This window comes from Leiobunum rupestre, chromosome 6 (assembly GCF_980474605.1).
Source record: "Leiobunum rupestre chromosome 6, qqLeiRupe1.1.hap1, whole genome shotgun sequence".
Taxonomy (NCBI): Eukaryota; Metazoa; Arthropoda; class Arachnida; order Opiliones; family Sclerosomatidae; genus Leiobunum; species Leiobunum rupestre.
In genome coordinates, this window is record NC_143389.1 from 3,798,485 (window position 1) to 3,816,344 (window position 17,860).

The following is a 17,860-nucleotide window of genomic DNA, read 5'->3' on the forward strand; positions in this document are numbered from 1 at the left end:
TAACTAACGTTTATCTCTAAACAAAAACATTTCCGCGGTAAAATCCACTCTGAAATGGCCTTTTCTGGTTTTGGAATGAAGTCCAAAGTTAAAATTTTATTAACAAATTCTAATTGTGAAATATATTTTTTGTTCTAAATTTTAATCTTAAATGTAATTTAAATAGTTGAATCTAAAAAAGGACTTTTGGAAAATGTTTTATAGAAGGTTTTATCATGGGACAGCCGCATGGATTAGGGGAGTAACCCAAAAATACAAAATATCAAAACAAACCACGAAATTAAATAATAAAACGGAGACAGAGATATATTTTTTAAACAAAATAATATAGCTAACTTTTATCTATTAATTGTTTTAGGTGATGTAGTTTATGTAAAATATAAAAATGAACCTTGGCACAATATAAATTTAATGTCATGTTTTATTGATACTTAGAAAAAGTAACAAACATTTCAAAAGTCAGATCTTTGAGATCATTATTAAAAAAATATAACATTTTAAATCCGAACTCCTCTATAAATATTAAAATTATAAATTCCTAATCTACTTTAACAAAAGATATATCATATTAAGTTTAATACTATTAATGTTAGGAATAATCATGACTTTGAGATAAATAGAACAAAAATGTTTAATTCCAAATATAGTTAATTATAGAGCAATATATAATAAATGATTTTGTACTTACCAAAAATAAGCCTTGCCACTTTATATCTTGGTAATGTAGCTGCCGCGGGCGGCGGGCCCCCGGCGGCGACTCACTGTCCACGGAAGACGGGAAGAGAGAAAAAATGGAGAGGGGCTTATTTCGTGTTTTCTCTTTACGCGGAACATCTTGGCTGGAACCCAATGACCTAAAAATGAGGGGCGCGCTGTCTCTACCCACCATACCGAAACCCGCGAATTTACGTTATGAAAACCGGTTCCTTCAGCCAACCACTTAGAACATGCACGATTTACGAACCTTGGGTTACGAATAAAACCACAGGAATAACACAGAACAACCTCTTTTCGCGCCTTTATTTTACCCCTCTTACTTGCCTCCCGCTCGTCGGCCATTGCCTCTGCCCTAAACGGGGAGTCTAGCATCCACTCCTTGGGTATCCATAATGGAGGAGAGGACTGAAAGGGGGAAAACCAAGCATGGACGCGCCCAGGAAAATACCAAGGAGGATAGGAAGGGAGGCGAAGTAGGAGGGATGAACGCGGCAGCATCCTTGTAAGAAGCTTAGCGGCGGGAAAATTTCGGAAAAATGGCGGCTAGACGTAGCGTAGCTGCCGCAATCTTGCCGCCATTCATCCCTCCTACTTCGCCTCCCTTCCTATCCTCCGTGAAAATACCGCGAAAAAGAGTGTATAACTAGGTAAAAGAAAATTCAAAAACTGGAATCTTTCCGATTCTTCATTATTAACTATTCGACAATAAGGATTTTACCACTTATGACGTCAGAGGGGCAATATATTATAATAAAGAAATATATATAAAGACAGCCAAATAACATTTCCCGGAAATACTGTGTTGCGCAGTGCGCCATTATAAGAGCGTTTGATTTTTGATTTCAAGAGAGAAGTGGGCCGATCCCGGATTTACTGCAATACCAGGCCGACCCGTGACGGAGGTGGAGCAAGCTCCGACCACTCCGCCGCCGTCCAAAAATAAGTTTAATATCTTGGGCCCCGATGGGACCCGTATCAGATATTAAGCTGATAAGAACAGATACTACACTTTGATCTTAGCCAAAAGGCCGAGAAGCGATAACCCGCTAGGAGCCGTCACTGTTTAACAAAGTAAAAAGAGAGAATTCGAGCATTTCAAATATTTCATAATTACGTCACCGAATGTTGGTCCTGGTGGGAGATGACAACGTTTGTAGCCATCGCGCGAACAAAGGAGAAGACGATATCTTGAATCCGTGAAATAGAGGTACACCGCCAGGCCCGGACTGGCACTTTTGGGGTCATCGGCTAGAGACAGTAGAGTGGGCCACTTTACCGGGCCGTATGGAAAAAAAATCTAAATGGTGGTTTATAGGACCATAAATAACGTATTAAGTGTACTAGATTCTACGTGAAACGTCAAACGCGTTTAAATGACCATTTAGGAAAAATTTATTATAAGCGAATAGAGCGTTCTATAAAAGTGGACCATAACCGGTCACTTTTCATACAGACTATAGAGCTGGTTCAGCAGGACTAACAACTTTTGTTATTCTTTGGTTTAAGAGAATTCGGCTTATGTCCTGTCTTTATATGAATATTTTAGAGACGTACCTTTTAGGAGTTGTAGGAGGCACCCTAGGTGTTGAAGTATGTTTGGGGTTAAGGATATTTTCATGATCTAAGTTTCATCTTAAACACGTGGATTTGGGACTAGTATTTTCTAGAATTTTGCTTATTTGCCATCATACATTTATTACAAAAATCATTTAAAATAAGAAAAAAGGCGCGGAAAGCAAAGCCGGAAATATGTGAAGCCTAGGCTAGCAACTACGCTACTAATAAAAATTGACTGCTCTCAATTTCTTACGGGTTTGCCAGATAAATATATTTCTCTAAGACGAAAAACCGGCCAAACCTTCACCTCCTCCGAACTCCAAAGGGGGAAAGCACACCACACCAATTTTATAGATTCGTAAACGCGCCTTCCCAATCGACCGCCATCACCTTACAGTCTACGGGGAGGGTGATGAAAAAACTGGTTTGGGGGGGGGGGGGGATGAAATTTCTGCGGTAAAGGGCTTGCTCGTTGGTTGTCTGTACGATAATATCGGCGCCCAGTAAACGTTTCTAAAAAGAGTGTATAGAACGTTCTATTGGAGCCGCATGCAGCCGGTGGCCCTCGGCGATCACCAACCTACCAGGACCTGGCTAGTCGCGGCTTGTCCACCGCTATCAATTACACTCTAGCGGCAACGGCCATATCACGCTGAATACACCGGTTCTCGTCTGATCACCGAAGTTAAGCAGCGTCGAGCGCGGTCAGTACTTGGGAGGGAGACCACCTGGGAACACCGCGTGCCGTTGGCTACTCATTTATTTTCGCGGGATGGGATTTGCGTCTTTTAACAGGAAAATACCTTCATCCTATCATTTTGACGCTGCTTTTTTATGCAATTAAAAGTTCGCCCAGACGATAATATTATTTCGGTCAACTCTTGGCCTTTTTTTAACAACTGGCAGCATCTTTCCGTGAATAAAATACATGTTAGTATCAAAATTGAACAAAATAAAATGGCGAGAAAATTGGTTTTCATTTTATTCTACTTAAGGCTTGTACTTAAAATAGTACTAACTTACTTACTTACTTACTTACTTACTTACTTACTTACTAACTAACTAACTAACTAACTAACTAACTAACTAACTAACTAACTAATTAACTAACTAACTAACTAACTAACTAATTAACTAACTAACTAACTAACTAACTAACTAACTAACGTTTATCTCTAAACAAAAACATTTCCGCGGTAAAATCCACTCTGAAATGGCCTTTTCTGGTTTTGGAATGAAGTCCAAAGTTAAAATTTTATTAACAAATTCTAATTGTGAAATATATTTTTTGTTCTAAATTTTAATCTTAAATGTAATTTAAATAGTTGAATCTAAAAAAGGACTTTTGGAAAATGTTTTATAGAAGGTTTTATCATGGGACAGCCGCATGGATTAGGGGAGTAACCCAAAAATACAAAATATCAAAACAAACCACGAAATTAAATAATAAAACGGAGACAGAGATATATTTTTTAAACAAAATAATATAGCTAACTTTTATCTATTAATTGTTTTAGGTGATGTAGTTTATGTAAAATATAAAAATGAACCTTGGCACAATATAAATTTAATGTCATGTTTTATTGATACTTAGAAAAAGTAACAAACATTTCAAAAGTCAGATCTTTGAGATCATTATTAAAAAAATATAACATTTTAAATCCGAACTCCTCTATAAATATTAAAATTATAAATTCCTAATCTACTTTAACAAAAGATATATCATATTAAGTTTAATACTATTAATGTTAGGAATAATCATGACTTTGAGATAAATAGAACAAAAATGTTTAATTCCAAATATAGTTAATTATAGAGCAATATATAATAAATGATTTTGTACTTACCAAAAATAAGCCTTGCCACTTTATATCTTGGTAATGTAGCTGCCGCGGGCGGCGGGCCCCCGGCGGCGACTCACTGTCCACGGAAGACGGGAAGAGAGAAAAAATGGAGAGGGGCTTATTTCGTGTTTTCTCTTTACGCGGAACATCTTGGCTGGAACCCAATGACCTAAAAATGAGGGGCGCGCTGTCTCTACCCACCATACCGAAACCCGCGAATTTACGTTATGAAAACCGGTTCCTTCAGCCAACCACTTAGAACATGCACGATTTACGAACCTTGGGTTACGAATAAAACCACAGGAATAACACAGAACAACCTCTTTTCGCGCCTTTATTTTACCCCTCTTACTTGCCTCCCGCTCGTCGGCCATTGCCTCTGCCCTAAACGGGGAGTCTAGCATCCACTCCTTGGGTATCCATAATGGAGGAGAGGACTGAAAGGGGGAAAACCAAGCATGGACGCGCCCAGGAAAATACCAAGGAGGATAGGAAGGGAGGCGAAGTAGGAGGGATGAACGCGGCAGCATCCTTGTAAGAAGCTTAGCGGCGGGAAAATTTCGGAAAAATGGCGGCTAGACGTAGCGTAGCTGCCGCAATCTTGCCGCCATTCATCCCTCCTACTTCGCCTCCCTTCCTATCCTCCGTGAAAATACCGCGAAAAAGAGTGTATAACTAGGTAAAAGAAAATTCAAAAACTGGAATCTTTCCGATTCTTCATTATTAACTATTCGACAATAAGGATTTTACCACTTATGACGTCAGAGGGGCAATATATTATAATAAAGAAATATATATAAAGACAGCCAAATAACATTTCCCGGAAATACTGTGTTGCGCAGTGCGCCATTATAAGAGCGTTTGATTTTTGATTTCAAGAGAGAAGTGGGCCGATCCCGGATTTACTGCAATACCAGGCCGACCCGTGGCGGAGGTGGAGCAAGCTCCGACCACTCCGCCGCCGTCCAAAAATAAGTTTAATATCTTGGGCCCCGATGGGACCCGTATCAGATATTAAGCTGATAAGATCAGATACTGAATTTGTTTATTAATTTTCAGTCAAAATACAAATTTCTAAAATGTTCGCGGTTAATTAAATTAAATTAGCGCGTACATTGCTAAAAATTGTTACATTTTTCGTTTTTTTCCTAGGTTTGGTTTTTTTCCAACGTCGAGGTAAGTATTAATTGTTTTTTTCTTTTTACATCACAAGGTGAGTATAATTATTTTTCTTAAAAATAAAAAATCTAATTGCTTTCAGGGTTAATAAAGTTAAAGCCCGATAAAAGTGTAAACAGAAGTAAATGAATAAAAATGAGTTCTGCATAATTTAAAATTAAATTTTGTCCTTACGAGATAAAAAGATTTAGTATGTTACGTATTGTGTATATACATCCTTCTCAGGTGTGTTTTTGGTGGCGGTGGCGAATGTCTTTTTCTCTTCGGCTTGTGTCTTTCCTTTCTTGGCGGCTTTGCCTGGAGAGTTGGGCATGTGTCGTTTTGTATATTTTTCCAGTTCTTGGTTGGCGAGCGTGAGAAACACCTGCTTCCGCCTGTCGTTCAATTCGTCTGTAGTCCTTAGGTATTCCATGAATTCTTTGAGTTCCTGCTGCGAGTAGTTCTTTATGTATTCTAGGTTTTTGGGACTGACATATAGGTCTCTGTTGTGGTCTTCGTTGATTTTCTCGGGTGCCTGGGGCGGGTCGACCATGTCCACTGCCTGGACGTGCTCTGACCTCTCTGTTGGTTCCATCTCCTGGCCTTCAGCGATTTTCCGCGTTTCGGCTTCCTTCCTAGCCTGTTTCACCTCGCATGAGGACACATTGTGTCCCTCCTTGTCGCAAAAGAAACATCTCTTTACGACTCCCTGGTAGTAGACCAGCGCTCTGCTGCGTCCGAAATAAAGAACATTTGGTATAGTTTTTTCTATTTTAATTTTAACCGATCTGTCGCCATTTTTTAGTCCTTTAAGTTGAGGGTATTCGTCGAGTCGGTGTGCTTTGATGGTGCCGTAATGTCGCATAGTGGTAAGTATGGAGTCCCATTGGATCCAAGAGGGTAGATTCTTGATGGTCACCCAGACGCCGTCGTCTTCGACGCTGGTAAGTCGGCAGGGTTGATTGTTGATTTCGAGGTCGTTGTAGGAGAGCGCTTGTTCCAAGAAGGCCAGGGTCGTAAATGTTATTAAAAATTTTTCTTTACCAACAGGTTGGAGAGTGTCAAGGCAGTCAGAGCCGAGTTTATCATTGAAGGTCCGAGCGACGTCCAGGAATCCGGCGTCGACTTCGAGCCGGGCTGTCCGCTTTTTCACCTCAGCAGCCATAAAGGCTGTGGAGAGGTCGTCAGGTGGAGGTAAGTCCCAAAAAGGAACAGCGTCAGGTACCAATGGCAGGAAACAGCCAAGTCAGGATACGGCGTGGGGACCCGGAACAGCGGCGACAGGTAAGTAGCAGCAGAACCAGGATCGGCAGTGGAATCAGGAACAGCAGAGGAACCGGAAACAGCAGCGGCAGCTTCAGAATCAGGAACAGGAACAGGAACGTCAGGATACTGGCAGGTAAGTCAGCATCGCAGGAACAGGCTGAGAAGCGTATACGTCGCTTAACGGCCTTTCGGCCAAGATTTCAGCGAAATAGCTGGAAACAGATACTACACTTTGATCTTAGCCAAAAGGCCGAGAAGCGATAACCCGCTAGGAGCCGTCACTGTTTAACAAAGTAAAAAGAGAGAATTCGAGCATTTCAAATATTTCATAATTACGTCACCGAATGTTGGTCCTGGTGGGAGATGACAACGTTTGTAGCCATCGCGCGAACAAAGGAGAAGACGATATCTTGAATCCGTGAAATAGAGGTACACCGCCAGGCCCGGACTGGCACTTTTGGGGTCATCGGCTAGAGACAGTAGAGTGGGCCACTTTACCGGGCCGTATGGAAAAAAAATCTAAATGGTGGTTTATAGGACCATAAATAACGTATTAAGTGTACTAGATTCTACGTGAAACGTCAAACGCGTTTAAATGACCATTTAGGAAAAATTTATTATAAGCGAATAGAGCGTTCTATAAAAGTGGACCATAACCGGTCACTTTTCATACAGACTATAGAGCTGGTTCAGCAGGACTAACAACTTTTGTTATTCTTTGGTTTAAGAGAATTCGGCTTATGTCCTGTCTTTATATGAATATTTTAGAGACGTACCTTTTAGGAGTTGTAGGAGGCACCCTAGGTGTTGAAGTATGTTTGGGGTTAAGGATATTTTCATGATCTAAGTTTCATCTTAAACACGTGGATTTGGGACTAGTATTTTCTAGAATTTTGCTTATTTGCCATCATACATTTATTACAAAAATCATTTAAAATAAGAAAAAAGGCGCGGAAAGCAAAGCCGGAAATATGTGAAGCCTAGGCTAGCAACTACGCTACTAATAAAAATTGACTGCTCTCAATTTCTTACGGGTTTGCCAGATAAATATATTTCTCTAAGACGAAAAACCGGCCAAACCTTCACCTCCTCCGAACTCCAAAGGGGGAAAGCACACCACACCAATTTTATAGATTCGTAAACGCGCCTTCCCAATCGACCGCCATCACCTTACAGTCTACGGGGAGGGTGATGAAAAAACTGGTTTGGGGGGGGGGGGGGATGAAATTTCTGCGGTAAAGGGCTTGCTCGTTGGTTGTCTGTACGATAATATCGGCGCCCAGTAAACGTTTCTAAAAAGAGTGTATAGAACGTTCTATTGGAGCCGCATGCAGCCGGTGGCCCTCGGCGATCACCAACCTACCAGGACCTGGCTAGTCGCGGCTTGTCCACCGCTATCAATTACACTCTAGCGGCAACGGCCATATCACGCTGAATACACCGGTTCTCGTCTGATCACCGAAGTTAAGCAGCGTCGAGCGCGGTCAGTACTTGGGAGGGAGACCACCTGGGAACACCGCGTGCCGTTGGCTACTCATTTATTTTCGCGGGATGGGATTTGCGTCTTTTAACAGGAAAATACCTTCATCCTATCATTTTGACGCTGCTTTTTTATGCAATTAAAAGTTCGCCCAGACGATAATATTATTTCGGTCAACTCTTGGCCTTTTTTTAACAACTGGCAGCATCTTTCCGTGAATAAAATACATGTTAGTATCAAAATTGAACAAAATAAAATGGCGAGAAAATTGGTTTTCATTTTATTCTACTTAAGGCTTGTACTTAAAATAGTACTAACTTACTTACTTACTTACTTACTTACTTACTTACTTACTAACTAACTAACTAACTAACTAACTAACTAACTAACTAACTAACTAATTAACTAACTAACTAACTAACTAACTAATTAACTAACTAACTAACTAACTAACTAACTAACTAACGTTTATCTCTAAACAAAAACATTTCCGCGGTAAAATCCACTCTGAAATGGCCTTTTCTGGTTTTGGAATGAAGTCCAAAGTTAAAATTTTATTAACAAATTCTAATTGTGAAATATATTTTTTGTTCTAAATTTTAATCTTAAATGTAATTTAAATAGTTGAATCTAAAAAAGGACTTTTGGAAAATGTTTTATAGAAGGTTTTATCATGGGACAGCCGCATGGATTAGGGGAGTAACCCAAAAATACAAAATATCAAAACAAACCACGAAATTAAATAATAAAACGGAGACAGAGATATATTTTTTAAACAAAATAATATAGCTAACTTTTATCTATTAATTGTTTTAGGTGATGTAGTTTATGTAAAATATAAAAATGAACCTTGGCACAATATAAATTTAATGTCATGTTTTATTGATACTTAGAAAAAGTAACAAACATTTCAAAAGTCAGATCTTTGAGATCATTATTAAAAAAATATAACATTTTAAATCCGAACTCCTCTATAAATATTAAAATTATAAATTCCTAATCTACTTTAACAAAAGATATATCATATTAAGTTTAATACTATTAATGTTAGGAATAATCATGACTTTGAGATAAATAGAACAAAAATGTTTAATTCCAAATATAGTTAATTATAGAGCAATATATAATAAATGATTTTGTACTTACCAAAAATAAGCCTTGCCACTTTATATCTTGGTAATGTAGCTGCCGCGGGCGGCGGGCCCCCGGCGGCGACTCACTGTCCACGGAAGACGGGAAGAGAGAAAAAATGGAGAGGGGCTTATTTCGTGTTTTCTCTTTACGCGGAACATCTTGGCTGGAACCCAATGACCTAAAAATGAGGGGCGCGCTGTCTCTACCCACCATACCGAAACCCGCGAATTTACGTTATGAAAACCGGTTCCTTCAGCCAACCACTTAGAACATGCACGATTTACGAACCTTGGGTTACGAATAAAACCACAGGAATAACACAGAACAACCTCTTTTCGCGCCTTTATTTTACCCCTCTTACTTGCCTCCCGCTCGTCGGCCATTGCCTCTGCCCTAAACGGGGAGTCTAGCATCCACTCCTTGGGTATCCATAATGGAGGAGAGGACTGAAAGGGGGAAAACCAAGCATGGACGCGCCCAGGAAAATACCAAGGAGGATAGGAAGGGAGGCGAAGTAGGAGGGATGAACGCGGCAGCATCCTTGTAAGAAGCTTAGCGGCGGGAAAATTTCGGAAAAATGGCGGCTAGACGTAGCGTAGCTGCCGCAATCTTGCCGCCATTCATCCCTCCTACTTCGCCTCCCTTCCTATCCTCCGTGAAAATACCGCGAAAAAGAGTGTATAACTAGGTAAAAGAAAATTCAAAAACTGGAATCTTTCCGATTCTTCATTATTAACTATTCGACAATAAGGATTTTACCACTTATGACGTCAGAGGGGCAATATATTATAATAAAGAAATATATATAAAGACAGCCAAATAACATTTCCCGGAAATACTGTGTTGCGCAGTGCGCCATTATAAGAGCGTTTGATTTTTGATTTCAAGAGAGAAGTGGGCCGATCCCGGATTTACTGCAATACCAGGCCGACCCGTGGCGGAGGTGGAGCAAGCTCCGACCACTCCGCCGCCGTCCAAAAATAAGTTTAATATCTTGGGCCCCGATGGGACCCGTATCAGATATTAAGCTGATAAGAACAGATACTGAATTTGTTTATTTGAAATTCTGGTCAAAAGTTACAAATGTTCGCGGTTATTATTATAATTTAAATTATCGCGAACACTGTATTAGCATAGTACACTTTCGTAAATATTAACGAGGGTTAAAAGACTGGCGTTCAGATTGTTAACATTTTTCTAGGTACAAACGTTTGAAAGTATTAAAATCTTTGTTATATTTACAGGTTCGAATTTTGGCAATACTTGGGCGAGGTAAGTATCATTTACTTTTGGTTGTAAATTTGAGCTTATTAATTTTCTAATATTATTTTTGTCCCCCCTTTTTTTCAGGTTTTATCTATATCGAGGTGAGTATAGCAGGTAAGTATTTAAAATAACAGAACTATTAGATCTTTTTTCTACAAAATTTTAAAATTAAAAAATTAAAAAAAATTTAAGATGTTAGAGAAACCTTAAAATTAAATCACAAAAGGTGATTCCAGAGAAAACGAATTCAAATTTAAAAGTGTCAATTAAAATATACCAAGAATATATTTACAACACACACCATTGTCCTATTTTTTCCCTTTCTTAGGATCTCTTGCATCTAAGGGACTTTGACTCCGTTTGAAACGTTTATGGAGTGCACCCTCAGCACACTTAAGACAGTTATCCCGCCATTCCGTGATACGCTTATCCGTGGATTTTAGTGCCTTGGCACGCCGACAGAAATCTTCAATTTCGGGCCTCGACAATTTAGCCCAATTCCAATCGCGTTCATAAATCTCGGGTTCCTTGGTTAATTCTGGCACAGATGGAGCTTGGTGACCTGGTGATTTCAGGGCGTCGGCGTAACCCTTGGGGTTTTTTCCGGATGTTCCAGGAGACGCTTCTGGTGACGACAAGTACCAGCCGTCGTCTCCCTCTTTGAGTTGGTTGGCTTCTACTACCGTATCTTCCATCTCGGCAAGATTTTCCCCAACGCTACCCTCAGCGCCTGCTAATGGTGGTGGAGGGGTCGAGCTCCCGGAGCTCTCGGGTTCCTTGTTTGCCGGAATCTGGTCTTGAGTGTCGCTTCTCTGTGGAGTCTTCAGCGCCTTGTTTTTCTTCTTAGGGCAATCCCGAACCTGATGACTGTCTTTACGGCAGTAAAAGCACATTCGCTGGATGCCACGGTAAGTAATCTGCACATGATGGCCACTAATGGTCATCAGGTTCGGGATTGTTGTCTTCATACGGACCTCAAGGCGGCGGGTACCATTTTTGAGGTCTTTCAGAGGGCCTTCCTGATAGGTCTCCCAGGACTCGGAGAGGACATCGCAATAGGAACGTAGAGCAGTCTTGATGAAGCATAGCTCCCACCAAACCGGGGCATCTTTAAGCGTGATGTATGACACCGGATCAGCAACACCCTGAATGTCAACTTGTTTATCCCCGACCATAAGGCCGGCTTCTATGGCCTTCTGATAGCAGGAGGTATCTTTAAACGTCACCTGTGCTATTTCTTTCCCCACAGGCTGAAACACAGTGATTCCATTCGCACCAACAAGCTCGAAGAGAACTGGAACAAGGTCATCAATGGCAACGCCTGCGTACTTGATCCGAGCTGTTACTTTTTTCATAGGTAATGCTGGAGGTGATGACAATGTCGACTGGGCAGGAGCCATGTCGACGTTAGTGGCGACCGCCGAAGCGGAGACCGGAACTCAGGAACCGCTGGATGGAGGCAAACGGCAACTGGAACACAGGAAAAGCAGCAGGATCTGGAACTGGGCTGAAGACAGGAACGGCAGTGTCTGGCGATTCAGCGTAGGAGAGCAGGCAAACTCGCCTAAAAGGCGTAAAACACTTCTCGCCCCCCGACTAAGATCTCGGTATAGAACTGATATTGGAAACAGATACTACACTTTGATCTTAGCCAAAAGGCCGAGAAGCGATAACCCGCTAGGAGCCGTCACTGTTTAACAAAGTAAAAAGAGAGAATTCGAGCATTTCAAATATTTCATAATTACGTCACCGAATGTTGGTCCTGGTGGGAGATGACAACGTTTGTAGCCATCGCGCGAACAAAGGAGAAGACGATATCTTGAATCCGTGAAATAGAGGTACACCGCCAGGCCCGGACTGGCACTTTTGGGGTCATCGGCTAGAGACAGTAGAGTGGGCCACTTTACCGGGCCGTATGGAAAAAAAATCTAAATGGTGGTTTATAGGACCATAAATAACGTATTAAGTGTACTAGATTCTACGTGAAACGTCAAACGCGTTTAAATGACCATTTAGGAAAAATTTATTATAAGCGAATAGAGCGTTCTATAAAAGTGGACCATAACCGGTCACTTTTCATACAGACTATAGAGCTGGTTCAGCAGGACTAACAACTTTTGTTATTCTTTGGTTTAAGAGAATTCGGCTTATGTCCTGTCTTTATATGAATATTTTAGAGACGTACCTTTTAGGAGTTGTAGGAGGCACCCTAGGTGTTGAAGTATGTTTGGGGTTAAGGATATTTTCATGATCTAAGTTTCATCTTAAACACGTGGATTTGGGACTAGTATTTTCTAGAATTTTGCTTATTTGCCATCATACATTTATTACAAAAATCATTTAAAATAAGAAAAAAGGCGCGGAAAGCAAAGCCGGAAATATGTGAAGCCTAGGCTAGCAACTACGCTACTAATAAAAATTGACTGCTCTCAATTTCTTACGGGTTTGCCAGATAAATATATTTCTCTAAGACGAAAAACCGGCCAAACCTTCACCTCCTCCGAACTCCAAAGGGGGAAAGCACACCACACCAATTTTATAGATTCGTAAACGCGCCTTCCCAATCGACCGCCATCACCTTACAGTCTACGGGGAGGGTGATGAAAAAACTGGTTTGGGGGGGGGGGGGGGGATGAAATTTCTGCGGTAAAGGGCTTGCTCGTTGGTTGTCTGTACGATAATATCGGCGCCCAGTAAACGTTTCTAAAAAGAGTGTATAGAACGTTCTATTGGAGCCGCATGCAGCCGGTGGCCCTCGGCGATCACCAACCTACCAGGACCTGGCTAGTCGCGGCTTGTCCACCGCTATCAATTACACTCTAGCGGCAACGGCCATATCACGCTGAATACACCGGTTCTCGTCTGATCACCGAAGTTAAGCAGCGTCGAGCGCGGTCAGTACTTGGGAGGGAGACCACCTGGGAACACCGCGTGCCGTTGGCTACTCATTTATTTTCGCGGGATGGGATTTGCGTCTTTTAACAGGAAAATACCTTCATCCTATCATTTTGACGCTGCTTTTTTATGCAATTAAAAGTTCGCCCAGACGATAATATTATTTCGGTCAACTCTTGGCCTTTTTTTAACAACTGGCAGCATCTTTCCGTGAATAAAATACATGTTAGTATCAAAATTGAACAAAATAAAATGGCGAGAAAATTGGTTTTCATTTTATTCTACTTAAGGCTTGTACTTAAAATAGTACTAACTTACTTACTTACTTACTTACTTACTTACTTACTTACTAACTAACTAACTAACTAACTAACTAACTAACTAACTAACTAACTAATTAACTAACTAACTAACTAACTAACTAATTAACTAACTAACTAACTAACTAACTAACTAACTAACGTTTATCTCTAAACAAAAACATTTCCGCGGTAAAATCCACTCTGAAATGGCCTTTTCTGGTTTTGGAATGAAGTCCAAAGTTAAAATTTTATTAACAAATTCTAATTGTGAAATATATTTTTTGTTCTAAATTTTAATCTTAAATGTAATTTAAATAGTTGAATCTAAAAAAGGACTTTTGGAAAATGTTTTATAGAAGGTTTTATCATGGGACAGCCGCATGGATTAGGGGAGTAACCCAAAAATACAAAATATCAAAACAAACCACGAAATTAAATAATAAAACGGAGACAGAGATATATTTTTTAAACAAAATAATATAGCTAACTTTTATCTATTAATTGTTTTAGGTGATGTAGTTTATGTAAAATATAAAAATGAACCTTGGCACAATATAAATTTAATGTCATGTTTTATTGATACTTAGAAAAAGTAACAAACATTTCAAAAGTCAGATCTTTGAGATCATTATTAAAAAAATATAACATTTTAAATCCGAACTCCTCTATAAATATTAAAATTATAAATTCCTAATCTACTTTAACAAAAGATATATCATATTAAGTTTAATACTATTAATGTTAGGAATAATCATGACTTTGAGATAAATAGAACAAAAATGTTTAATTCCAAATATAGTTAATTATAGAGCAATATATAATAAATGATTTTGTACTTACCAAAAATAAGCCTTGCCACTTTATATCTTGGTAATGTAGCTGCCGCGGGCGGCGGGCCCCCGGCGGCGACTCACTGTCCACGGAAGACGGGAAGAGAGAAAAAATGGAGAGGGGCTTATTTCGTGTTTTCTCTTTACGCGGAACATCTTGGCTGGAACCCAATGACCTAAAAATGAGGGGCGCGCTGTCTCTACCCACCATACCGAAACCCGCGAATTTACGTTATGAAAACCGGTTCCTTCAGCCAACCACTTAGAACATGCACGATTTACGAACCTTGGGTTACGAATAAAACCACAGGAATAACACAGAACAACCTCTTTTCGCGCCTTTATTTTACCCCTCTTACTTGCCTCCCGCTCGTCGGCCATTGCCTCTGCCCTAAACGGGGAGTCTAGCATCCACTCCTTGGGTATCCATAATGGAGGAGAGGACTGAAAGGGGGAAAACCAAGCATGGACGCGCCCAGGAAAATACCAAGGAGGATAGGAAGGGAGGCGAAGTAGGAGGGATGAACGCGGCAGCATCCTTGTAAGAAGCTTAGCGGCGGGAAAATTTCGGAAAAATGGCGGCTAGACGTAGCGTAGCTGCCGCAATCTTGCCGCCATTCATCCCTCCTACTTCGCCTCCCTTCCTATCCTCCGTGAAAATACCGCGAAAAAGAGTGTATAACTAGGTAAAAGAAAATTCAAAAACTGGAATCTTTCCGATTCTTCATTATTAACTATTCGACAATAAGGATTTTACCACTTATGACGTCAGAGGGGCAATATATTATAATAAAGAAATATATATAAAGACAGCCAAATAACATTTCCCGGAAATACTGTGTTGCGCAGTGCGCCATTATAAGAGCGTTTGATTTTTGATTTCAAGAGAGAAGTGGGCCGATCCCGGATTTACTGCAATACCAGGCCGACCCGTGGCGGAGGTGGAGCAAGCTCCGACCACTCCGCCGCCGTCCAAAAATAAGTTTAATATCTTGGGCCCCGATGGGACCCGTATCAGATATTAAGCTGATAAGAACAGATACTACACTTTGATCTTAGCCAAAAGGCCGAGAAGCGATAACCCGCTAGGAGCCGTCACTGTTTAACAAAGTAAAAAGAGAGAATTCGAGCATTTCAAATATTTCATAATTACGTCACCGAATGTTGGTCCTGGTGGGAGATGACAACGTTTGTAGCCATCGCGCGAACAAAGGAGAAGACGATATCTTGAATCCGTGAAATAGAGGTACACCGCCAGGCCCGGACTGGCACTTTTGGGGTCATCGGCTAGAGACAGTAGAGTGGGCCACTTTACCGGGCCGTATGGAAAAAAAATCTAAATGGTGGTTTATAGGACCATAAATAACGTATTAAGTGTACTAGATTCTACGTGAAACGTCAAACGCGTTTAAATGACCATTTAGGAAAAATTTATTATAAGCGAATAGAGCGTTCTATAAAAGTGGACCATAACCGGTCACTTTTCATACAGACTATAGAGCTGGTTCAGCAGGACTAACAACTTTTGTTATTCTTTGGTTTAAGAGAATTCGGCTTATGTCCTGTCTTTATATGAATATTTTAGAGACGTACCTTTTAGGAGTTGTAGGAGGCACCCTAGGTGTTGAAGTATGTTTGGGGTTAAGGATATTTTCATGATCTAAGTTTCATCTTAAACACGTGGATTTGGGACTAGTATTTTCTAGAATTTTGCTTATTTGCCATCATACATTTATTACAAAAATCATTTAAAATAAGAAAAAAGGCGCGGAAAGCAAAGCCGGAAATATGTGAAGCCTAGGCTAGCAACTACGCTACTAATAAAAATTGACTGCTCTCAATTTCTTACGGGTTTGCCAGATAAATATATTTCTCTAAGACGAAAAACCGGCCAAACCTTCACCTCCTCCGAACTCCAAAGGGGGAAAGCACACCACACCAATTTTATAGATTCGTAAACGCGCCTTCCCAATCGACCGCCATCACCTTACAGTCTACGGGGAGGGTGATGAAAAAACTGGTTTGGGGGGGGGGGGGATGAAATTTCTGCGGTAAAGGGCTTGCTCGTTGGTTGTCTGTACGATAATATCGGCGCCCAGTAAACGTTTCTAAAAAGAGTGTATAGAACGTTCTATTGGAGCCGCATGCAGCCGGTGGCCCTCGGCGATCACCAACCTACCAGGACCTGGCTAGTCGCGGCTTGTCCACCGCTATCAATTACACTCTAGCGGCAACGGCCATATCACGCTGAATACACCGGTTCTCGTCTGATCACCGAAGTTAAGCAGCGTCGAGCGCGGTCAGTACTTGGGAGGGAGACCACCTGGGAACACCGCGTGCCGTTGGCTACTCATTTATTTTCGCGGGATGGGATTTGCGTCTTTTAACAGGAAAATACCTTCATCCTATCATTTTGACGCTGCTTTTTTATGCAATTAAAAGTTCGCCCAGACGATAATATTATTTCGGTCAACTCTTGGCCTTTTTTTAACAACTGGCAGCATCTTTCCGTGAATAAAATACATGTTAGTATCAAAATTGAACAAAATAAAATGGCGAGAAAATTGGTTTTCATTTTATTCTACTTAAGGCTTGTACTTAAAATAGTACTAACTTACTTACTTACTTACTTACTTACTTACTTACTTACTAACTAACTAACTAACTAACTAACTAACTAACTAACTAACTAATTAACTAACTAACTAACTAACTAACTAATTAACTAACTAACTAACTAACTAACTAACTAACTAACGTTTATCTCTAAACAAAAACATTTCCGCGGTAAAATCCACTCTGAAATGGCCTTTTCTGGTTTTGGAATGAAGTCCAAAGTTAAAATTTTATTAACAAATTCTAATTGTGAAATATATTTTTTGTTCTAAATTTTAATCTTAAATGTAATTTAAATAGTTGAATCTAAAAAAGGACTTTTGGAAAATGTTTTATAGAAGGTTTTATCATGGGACAGCCGCATGGATTAGGGGAGTAACCCAAAAATACAAAATATCAAAACAAACCACGAAATTAAATAATAAAACGGAGACAGAGATATATTTTTTAAACAAAATAATATAGCTAACTTTTATCTATTAATTGTTTTAGGTGATGTAGTTTATGTAAAATATAAAAATGAACCTTGGCACAATATAAATTTAATGTCATGTTTTATTGATACTTAGAAAAAGTAACAAACATTTCAAAAGTCAGATCTTTGAGATCATTATTAAAAAAATATAACATTTTAAATCCGAACTCCTCTATAAATATTAAAATTATAAATTCCTAATCTACTTTAACAAAAGATATATCATATTAAGTTTAATACTATTAATGTTAGGAATAATCATGACTTTGAGATAAATAGAACAAAAATGTTTAATTCCAAATATAGTTAATTATAGAGCA

At 39.8% G+C, this 17,860-nt stretch overlaps 8 non-coding genes and 2 pseudogenes across 8 annotated transcripts; 4 read left to right on the plus strand and 6 right to left on the minus strand.

Annotated features, from left to right (window-relative positions):
* Window positions 1-1,565: 1,565 nt before the first annotated feature.
* On the minus strand, window positions 1,566-1,757 carry LOC149938345 (U2 spliceosomal RNA). Its single transcript, XR_016481609.1, has one exon. It is a non-coding gene; the product is annotated as a U2 spliceosomal RNA (small nuclear RNA).
* A 1,151-nt stretch (window positions 1,758-2,908) lies between these two features.
* LOC149938346 (5S ribosomal RNA) lies at window positions 2,909-3,027 on the plus strand. The gene has a single exon (XR_016481984.1). It is a non-coding gene; the product is annotated as a 5S ribosomal RNA (ribosomal RNA).
* A 1,971-nt stretch (window positions 3,028-4,998) lies between these two features.
* Window positions 4,999-5,186, minus strand: LOC149938347 (U2 spliceosomal RNA). Its single transcript, XR_016481740.1, has one exon. It is a non-coding gene; the product is annotated as a U2 spliceosomal RNA (small nuclear RNA).
* A 1,464-nt stretch (window positions 5,187-6,650) lies between these two features.
* Window positions 6,651-6,804, minus strand: LOC149938348 (U2 spliceosomal RNA; annotated as a pseudogene).
* A 1,151-nt stretch (window positions 6,805-7,955) lies between these two features.
* On the plus strand, window positions 7,956-8,074 carry LOC149938349 (5S ribosomal RNA). Its single transcript, XR_016481986.1, has one exon. It is a non-coding gene; the product is annotated as a 5S ribosomal RNA (ribosomal RNA).
* A 1,971-nt stretch (window positions 8,075-10,045) lies between these two features.
* On the minus strand, window positions 10,046-10,237 carry LOC149938350 (U2 spliceosomal RNA). The gene has a single exon (XR_016481661.1). It is a non-coding gene; the product is annotated as a U2 spliceosomal RNA (small nuclear RNA).
* Window positions 10,238-11,944: 1,707 nt separating this feature from the next.
* Window positions 11,945-12,093, minus strand: LOC149938351 (U2 spliceosomal RNA; annotated as a pseudogene).
* Window positions 12,094-13,246: 1,153 nt separating this feature from the next.
* Window positions 13,247-13,365, plus strand: LOC149938352 (5S ribosomal RNA). The gene has a single exon (XR_016481987.1). It is a non-coding gene; the product is annotated as a 5S ribosomal RNA (ribosomal RNA).
* Window positions 13,366-15,336: 1,971 nt separating this feature from the next.
* On the minus strand, window positions 15,337-15,528 carry LOC149938353 (U2 spliceosomal RNA). The gene has a single exon (XR_016481481.1). It is a non-coding gene; the product is annotated as a U2 spliceosomal RNA (small nuclear RNA).
* Window positions 15,529-16,678: 1,150 nt separating this feature from the next.
* Window positions 16,679-16,797, plus strand: LOC149938354 (5S ribosomal RNA). Its single transcript, XR_016481988.1, has one exon. It is a non-coding gene; the product is annotated as a 5S ribosomal RNA (ribosomal RNA).
* Window positions 16,798-17,860: the final 1,063 nt, after the last annotated feature.